Consider the following 7,726-nt stretch of genomic DNA (forward strand, 5'->3'; position numbering starts at 1 on the left):
TTCTCCATACTTGTGATTTCAGTAGGTATTATGAAATTGCCCTTGAAATGTTTTCTAGGCCAGCACACAGCTGTGGTGTATTGGCAGTGCTCATTTTCATGAAAAACTTACGCTGGATGGATATTATCAATTCTTTAAATTTTTAATTAGGTGAAAGTCATATTTTAATGTAAGCCTAATTTAAACAGTAAATGGCCATGGATTAAAAAAAGACAAATAGTGATGAATTATTTATTTAAGACAAAAAACAATGGTAGTACACATTTCTTCCAATTACAAGAGTCCTCCTATTTTTTAGTTAGAAACCAATGATCTTTTCTAAGTATAATGCTTCTTGGAAGTTTATGAATACCTTATTCCAGTTTTTTTTTTACTTTTTATTTTTGAAATAATTTTATATTTAGAATTGCAAGAATCTTACAGAGGTGCCCCCCATGTACTCTTACTGAGACTTTTTCTACATTGTTTGTTCTTTCTCTTCTTTACTGCTCTCCTCCTATGTCTATTTTTCCCTCTTTATTCTCTTTTCTCTGTCTCCACAATCCCATATTGTTTTTATTTTATTCATTTTTTGGGGCGAGAGATAGAGTGAGAGAGAGTGTGAGTGGCGAAGGGGCAGAGAGGGAGGAAAATACCAAATCTGAAGCAGGCTCCAGGCTCTGAGTTGTCAGCAAAGAGCCCAACGTGGGGCTCGAACTCAGGAACCACCAGATGATGACCTGAGCCAAAGTCGGATGCTTAACCGACTGAGCCACTGAGGTGCTCCTTTATTAAATATTTTTGAGTAAGGTAGAGATATTATGTCTCTTTAACCCAAATGCCTCAGCATTCACTCTCTGAGAACCTACAAATCCTCTTATATTAACTTTGGTGCAATTTTTTGAATCATGAAATTTGTTAGTAGTATAAACATACTACATTAATAACAGTTTATCATTAAGTTCACCAGTCTAATACTGTTCTTTATGGCAATCTTTCATCCTTCTGGACCTGGGAAAAAAAGATCTTGTATTGTGTTCAAGCGTCATGTTTGTCTAGTCTTATTTAATCTGGAGCAGTTTCTCATTAATTTTTGTCCTTTAATGATGATTGTATTTTTGAAAAAGTATTGGATAATAGTTTTTTAAAAAATCCCTAAAATTTTGATTTTTTTTTGTTTCATCCTGAATAGGTTTAGGTTATGCATTTTTGACAAGAATAACTGATGTGTGTCTACCTCTTATCAACTGGAAAATGATATCACTTTATCCTATTATGGGTGACATTAATTTTGATTACTTGGTTTAGTTGATATCCAGTATCTATTTTAAAGTTAACATTCCTTTGTAATTAATAGTTTTTCTGTGGGAAGATCATTTGAAAGTATAAATTTCCTATTTGTCATCAAACTTTTACATTAGTAATTTTAGTAGTTACAGGTGATTCTTAACAGTATCACTGGTGATTTTCCAAAATCTCTGTTCTTGGTTATGCATATTAGTTGGTAGTTAGGAGGAATTTATGTATCATGGCTTGTGAGAAATGTTTATTAAAGTATTTACTGAAAATACTTAGGAAAAAAAATGAGATGGTGATGGACAGAAAAAAGCAGGGGAAGGGTTAATTGAAGGGTTTAATGGAGTTTACGTCTAAACTGTGGAGTAAAATGTGGATGGCACATAGAACTCTTTCATACATGGTTTATGAAATGCATTCACATGGCAGAGGGAGAAAAGCATGTTTTGAGTCATGAGTTCCAACTAGAGAATGTGACAGTGCCATTATTATTATTGGAAAGGTGGTCAACAATTTTTTTGAACTGACTGTGAGGCATAGCAGTAGAGTCCAGGTTCAGATGCACTTGATACTCTATTTAGGTGGTAAATCAGTAGTGTTCCTGTTTTGTTTCTCATTGCTTTGTTTCTATAACCCTTTAGAGATCTGACATTGGTGGCAAATACTGTATTTAAGGTGCTTTCTAAAGATGAACACTCGGCCTTCTGAACTTTTATTCATGTTTCAACTTTCACTGTTCTTCCAGACTTCTATGGTAATCACTGTATAGGTGATATAGACTGCTGCAGTGGTTATGTTGGCTAAAACTTATCCCTAAATTCTGTTCTATGTTCTCTGTAACCAGGGATCTTTAAGACATCTACTACTCACAGTCACAAATTTTATGCTAGTTAAGTAAGGTTTCTAGGATAAAGATATTTTAAGTTTTCAAAAATGATTTGGCTGAATTGATGAAATGTTTTTAGTCATCTGAATGTGATTGTCAGAGGTACAGGCCATCTGATACGAATAGAACTGTCCTACAAATTTATAAATTATAAACTAATGCAGTGTATTTACAGGGGCTGTATCTAAGGCTTTGGATAAAAATGGTGATCTGAATACTCCTGGCCTCTGTATCCAACTTTGCATTTAGTCTTTAATGACAAGTTCATTAGGAGAGGCTCAGCAAATATTATCATTAAGTATATAATGGAGAAAATGGAAGTAGGCCAAAATTACTGATTGTAATCAAATGGAATATTAATTAAATGAATGTACAAATAAATAGGTAAAAAGTAATCAGTGAAGAAACTTTCCAGGTGAAGGAGAAAAAAAAATAAGTAGGAAGCCAGGGACCAGGGAAAGTCTGTTATTATATTAATATAGTTTCTTTCATACATAACATAATAAGGGTATCTTGGAAATTTTGGCATTTTCCTGGCTAAAACACTTTCCTCTTTTTTATGAGGCCACATGTATCAAATTATTGTTTTTGTATTTTTATTAAGACAGTTTTATTAACAGGTTCAAAAATTGAGCCTCAAAATTTTATCATCTCCATGATGTGAAGGGAGTTTTTAAAAAATAAATGGAGATCACAACAGGAGAGGCTGTTACTATTTATTCTCTGTGATGATGGTAGAAACTGTGCTGCCAAAACCTTTTTCATACAGGAAGAAGTGTAGATAAGTCCAAAAGAGAACTCAGCCTTTCAAATGTCAAATCTAAATGGAATCCATATGTCCTTATCCTGGAGAATACGCAAAGGGAACAACATAGCTGTATCTTTTTCATGAAGAAAGGCATTTTCAAAGTGTAGCAGTCCGTGAAGTTGAAGTGAGAATGCAGATGACAATAAACACATGGCTGAGCCCAAAAACACTGACTTCCCCTTAAAAAAAGGCCCAGGAATTATAGTGAAGTCTCTGTAATCAGGTGAAGCTTCTTCCTCCCAGAGAGAGCAGTGTGAGGTAGACTAAGAAAAAAGTTAAGGAGAAGATTATAGCCTCCTATCTCTTCCTATATTAAGAGTTTTACTACTCTGGTAAATAATTTGCACAAAAATTCAGGCCTGTAGCTATTCTGATAATTGGTTTAATAGGTGACCACATTAGGTTAGTTCCGAGGCAAAACTATGCAATTGGTTTAAAATACCAGCTTTGTATTTGACAGTTTCAGATAATTCTGTACTATGTTGTTCTACATAGTTAATTATATTAGATCATATAACAACTATATTATCTTTAATTTTACCACAAAATAAATTCAAAAATTGGTATATCCTTCATATTCAAGAATTATAGACCCTAAAATGTCTTCCCTCCCACAATTTCTCATTCAACATTTTCCAAGGTAGAGTGTTTTAATTTAGTGCTTGCGGCAAGAATTATTGCCCTGTTTAATGACTGTATTTTATTCATTACTAACATGACAACTACTTTGTTTTCTTTTTTAATTTCAATTTTTGGCTTTTACCATTATTAAATTTTCTATATTTTTATATATTCAAGTTAGATAAGGGTTACTGGATAAAGTATTAATAAGGTAGCAAGAGAGGAAGTAAGAAGGCAAGTTACATGGTTATTCAATAGTCATATGATAGGTGTACTAGGTTGATGGCATAGAATTATTGAGATGCAATGGGATTTAGGATGTATTCTGAAAATATTGTCAGTCCTATTTGATAAAGTATTGAATGGTACTGGGGGAGACAAGATTCATATAGGATATATGATCAGGACCTCAACAATTGACTAATGGTGATACCATTTACTATGTTGGGCAAAATTGAGTTTCTCAAAATGCATAAGAAAGAGATCTGTTTTGCCTGTTTTATATTCATATTAAACTTAAGGGTTAATATTTTTGTATAGAAATATGACTTGGGCCCAGGGGCCAAATTGGGGATTTAGATATTACTTTGGATGAATCAGTACAAGACTTACTTATGGACATGTGAAATCATGAGATCTAGAGATGGCATATATTTGGGAGTAAGAATATTTTCACCTTAGGATTGTCTCATGGATGCTTTAGAATTTAGATATGAGTAAATGAGGAGAATCCATTGTCAACATTGTCAAGAGTAGCTAGCGTCTTTGAGTAAACACTAAAGGATTTTGTTGTACTTGAAGGGAAATTAATGCATTTCAAAAAATAATGGGGTAGAAGTTGGCTTTCACATGACATTGAAATGCACAGTTAGTTTTGGAAATAAAGAGAATGTCATTGATTTTAAATAAAAACGCTATATGGTAGGGGATGGTAGGTGGTACTTTTAATCAAAGGAGCACTGTAAGTCCATAATGCACCTTGCAATATTGTTACCAGTGTCAACCTGACACATACACATGCTGATATCTTGTGAGTCGTTTGCATGAATCATAATAAAATAAAGATGCATCTCAATTGCATAGTTTCAAATCTTCTTCAGTATTCCATATTCTATGCATACAGGATAGAATGGTTGTCTTCATTACAACTCAGTTTTTCAGTAATAACCTTTGTGCAACTTTATCCTTTGAGTTTCCACTTGCATTGTGTTGATCTTCTCCTACATCCATTGGCCACAGTAGACTATCTCATTAAGGCAAGATTCCTCACTAGTTCCAGAGATATTGGCATTTGTGAGGTGTTGAACAAAGACTGTTGAAGAAAGGAACAGGTAAGGGGCCAAGTGAAAGAAAAATTCACAACCTAATGATGGACAGATGAAAGGAGCATGAGGAAAGGATGGTGCTGGGAATCAAGTGAGCAAAGCAAGACAGAATGTACAGAAGGTAGAATTTTGAAGAATGGAGCTATTAGGACAAGGTCAAACTGTCCTGAAGATACATTTTAGATACTAGTTCTATAGGATACTAAATAATATCACTAATGTCAAGGAGAAGATAAGAATGTGGACAGTGATCTTTTTTTTTTAAGTTTGTTTATATTGAGAGAAAGCGAGAGCCTGAGCATGAGCTGGGAAGGGGCAGAGAGAGGGAGAAAGAGAATCCAAAGCAGGCTCCACAGTGCCAGAGCAGAACCTGTTGTGGGGCTCAGACCCACGAACTGTGCCATCATAACCTGAGCTGAAATCAAGGGTTGGATACTTAATGGACTGAGCCACCCAGGCGCCCCATGGGTAATCTATCTTAATGGAGTCTGGGATAGTTCCAGAAATTTATTAAGCATTGTCATTCCCCAATGTTTTAGAAAGGAGTCTGGAAATTTTTGTCTAACCAGTCTAAGTTAGAACCATTTAATTTATAACACGCTTTATTCCTCCAACATTTCACTTGACAAAATTTGTTTTATTTCTGTGTCTTAATAGACTAGAAATAATGAGCTCCTTTTGACAGGGATATTTTCCTATTCATATTTGACTTTCCATTACAGAGCCTAGTATATAGCAGATATGTAATTTTATTTTGTAATTGTGTTGACTTGCTTCTTGTGTAGTGTGTGGATGAGTGAGTTTTTGATGAATTAGTCAATCACTTAAAAGGCTAGGAAAGTAAAATTTAAGAGACCCAGTACAAGGTAGCTCCTGTATGATGTTTTTTGGGGGTGTTTTGGCCATGACTGACGAAATCATAGATTCTTCAGACTCTGCTATGTTGGAATTTGCAAATGTAGATTTTAGTATAGAGAAATTGAATATCTGCTGGATTAGACTTTTTATGATAAAAAAAATATGGGTTGAGTTATAAATTCCCATTGATAATTGTGAAGGAGTAGAATGCAAACCTTGTTCTCTTTCCTGCTGATATGGCATGTAGCATTGGTGTCCTTTTTTTCTACAGTGTTCCCTCATACGAAAAAATAAATAATCCAAATAGGAAGCTTTACAGATAGAATGAATATATTTTTTTAGTATTTCTCTTTTTTAAAAAATTTTTTAATGTTTATTTTTGACAGAGAGAGTGAGAGACAGAACATGAACGGGGGAGGGGCAGAGAGAGAGGGAGATACAGAACCCTAAGCAGGCTTCAGTCTCTGAGCTGGCTTAAACTCCCAGACCACTAGATCATGACCTGAGCCGAAGTCAGACACTCAACTGACTGAGCCACCCAGGTTCCCCAACACTTCTCTGTTATGGACAGGTCAATGATAAGACATTAAATTGTAGCATGTAGTCACTTACCAATGGCATTTAATTATTAAAAGGAACAATATTGTACAATTTATATGGCTGACATCAGTGAGACAATTCAGTGTCCTTATAATACTATATTAATATTGCTGTTTTTGAATTTTAAGTTTTGAAAATTATTCTTTTGTGTATCTATATGCCATTCTACCATGCTAAATATGGTTATTTACCAAAAGTATGATAGTTATAATCATCTCTGTGACCCAGTGCACTTGTTTAGTATTGAGATTCAGGCGTGTTGGAGAAAAGTTTACTGACTAATGATGTATCAGGTTATGTATTTGTTTCTAATGATAGTCCAGTAGAGAAACACTGAAGAAAACAAGAAACTAATTGTATGTGAGCTTTTCTTGTTCTTAGGTTTGGAAAGTCTAGAAGAGTAAGAACACTCTCCTTTGTTGAGACCATAAAAAGGTGAAAACTGCCCTTTCAACAGGAGTTGACTAAGTTGTCATAGTGTGTTGATTTCTAGAAAGACAATGAAACAAATAGGATCTGTACTCCTTGCTTTCCTTCTGGCTTTTAGTCAGCTGTTCCAAGTAAGGTTAAGACATCTTCTGACTCATCACCCTTAGACTTCATAACTTCAATAACTTTAGAAAAGGTACTGCTATTAATTCAATTTGGAGTAGTTGTAGATCCAACCAATTCCTTGTTAAATTGTGTCACTGTATCATGGTTTCCTTCATAATACTGTATGTACATTGTCATTCCCTAACTAATGGTTTAGAAATCACTTTTTTTTAATCTCTACAGTCAATATGGGACTAGAACTCATGACTGTGAGATCATGATCCTGAGTCATAGGCTTGAACAACTGACTCAGCCAGGTGCCCCAAGTCTAGAAATCTTTGGATCAACCTGGACCCCCACACCTTCATACCTCCTTTTTGTTAGTGGAGAATGAGCATCTGAATGCATCTATTAATAAAATGGTAAATTTGGGATAAGATCATTGTTGAATGGCACCCAGATCTGAAGTGTCTCAGGATGGTCAGTACGCCTTAATGTAAATAGCTGCATTCATTGAATCCTATTTGCTTTGGCTCCCTACTTCAAATTCTTAAATGTGTTTATATCCTTATCAATGTACATACCAGTTTTGATTCATTTTATGCCTTGTGTTGTGTCATTTTGCCCCCACAAAAAATACTCAATATAAGATATATATATATTTATATCAATTATATATATATATATTTATATCAAATATATATATATATATATATATATATATATATATATATTGAGCTCCTACTTGACAGGGATTTTTTCTATTGTCTTATGCTGCAATGTCTGAAAGTAAGGATTTCATTAAAACTTGTGAAATAA

This window comes from Panthera tigris, chromosome B3 (assembly GCF_018350195.1).
Source record: "Panthera tigris isolate Pti1 chromosome B3, P.tigris_Pti1_mat1.1, whole genome shotgun sequence".
Classification (NCBI taxonomy): Eukaryota; Metazoa; Chordata; class Mammalia; order Carnivora; family Felidae; genus Panthera; species Panthera tigris.